The following is a 2,081-nucleotide window of genomic DNA, read 5'->3' as shown; positions in this document are numbered from 1 at the left end:
TGATTTTAAGTACAGTCAGTCTCTCCCTTTTTTTGAACTGAAACTGAATAATGATAAACATTTCTCCTCAGTTATTCATCTGTGTTTCGCTGTCCTTTCTTTGACTGTGTGGACAGGGTGCTATCCCTGGCTACACATATGCACCTCTCAACACACACACACATACACACACACACATGCACAATCTTGTCTTACTACAGCTGTGAGGACATTCTTACCTAAATTTAATTTGAATCTGAACCTCAAACCAAGTCTTAACCCTCAAAAACCCCTCTGAAGTTATAAGGACTGGCTGAAATGTCCTCACACCAATGCTACCAAACATAAATTTGTCTACACAGAGTAGAAAAGAGATGTGCACACACACAGATCTTGGCACATCACAGCAGAGTGGTGCAGTGAAGCTGCAGCACCTCTCTTCCCTTGTCTTATCTTGGCTTGTTATATATATATATATATATGTCAGCCACACAATACCAATACTCTACTTATTATGATATGAAAAATATACTTTGTGTGTCAAATATATTGAAACATACAAGAGAATACAACAGCATGTCTTTAGCTTAATGTGTAATATGCATTACACTTAAATTAATTCAGGGTTAATAATCATTTGCCATCCAGAAACACAATATGCAGTAGTTTACATTCAGTAATTGTTTTTAGTCCTTTGATCATCAGTGTAATACTCAGGAAAGACTGTGTTAAGATTAACAGTCAACATATTTGGAAAGATAATATGCAAGAGGTTGTCCATATCACTGCAATGTCAGTTAACTGGATAGCATACATCTCTCAGTGATTGTTGCATATTCTCCAGTAAAAGGATTTTGATGCAAAGTGTCACAGTATAACTCATCTTAAAGATGCTTCAGCAGAGAGCCTGAACTGCCCAAACAAATACTCCTGCAGTACAATTTACATTCAGTCTGTAAGGAAAAATCTCTCTGGTCATACAAGGGAGATGAATGTTGCCTAGCTTTACTCATTTATCTGTTCAGTGAGGCAAACAATCCATATTTCAATTAATGTAGTGCTCTTTCTCATTTTTCCAAGTGGAAAATCATTTTTTTGATGGCACCGTATTCCATCTCAATAACGTTAAGTGATGTGCTTTTTTTCTCAAACAATCCTCTTCAACATAATCCAATTCCCTGTTCTTCACTCCTGTTGTATTGCAGTCACATGCCTCTCTGCTAGCAGAGTGTACCATATATCAATAGCCAGCAGTGGAAACACCAGTTGAATACTGAACACTGAGATTAATGAGCAAACGTAACTGAACACAGGCCAACCCAACCCCCCAAAACACTGAGCCACATTAATGGCCTTTTGGTTCTAAAACCCCCCAAAACACTGAGCCACATTAAAGGCCATGAAGAACCACATCACATTATCTGGCAGACGTATGTGATTGATGGGTCACACTAAACGGATCAAAAGTGATCCCCATTAAGATATTAAAACTCAGAAAAAGGGACTGTAAACATATCGCTTGCTACATACACCATCATGCTTTTAGTGCAGTGTATCACAATGCAAGGCACCACAGTTGATATCCAAACACAGTCTTATCTGTGTATATGTAACAACACAACATCCAACATAATGTGGTGCAGCCTAACACAGCAGAAGATGACATAGCAATAAGCTGACAGCACACTGTTTAAGCCATAACACGCCTGAAGCAGGGCACTGGTTATGAAACTATAATTCAGTGCTTTTGACACAAGGGGCAGCAATTTGTGCACGTGCTCCGTGAGAAAATAAAATTAGGTAAGATTTACTTTCAAAGATATAACTTCTTTTTTCAAAATTCCTTCTTTGTTCGAAGAAGCAAATTAACTTACTGCCACTTTTAAGCTAATAAATACAGCAGCATACTGTATCAAAGTGTGTATTTGTAAAACTAAATCCTGTTGCACACAGTTATGATTACAACATCCAGTAAGTAACAGCCTAAAATTTAAAGAATAATATATATTAACTTATCACTGAAAATCAAGTTGTCTCCAGAGTTGCTTGTTACCACTTGATTTGATTTGATTGATTTATTCTTTCAAGCATGTAAAGACAGT

The sequence above is a fragment of the Monopterus albus genome, unplaced genomic scaffold (assembly GCF_001952655.1).
Source record: "Monopterus albus unplaced genomic scaffold, M_albus_1.0 scaffold3.1, whole genome shotgun sequence".
Classification (NCBI taxonomy): Eukaryota; Metazoa; Chordata; class Actinopteri; order Synbranchiformes; family Synbranchidae; genus Monopterus; species Monopterus albus.
The sequence above is the reverse complement of the archived record's forward strand: the minus strand, read 5'-3'. Positions refer to the sequence as shown.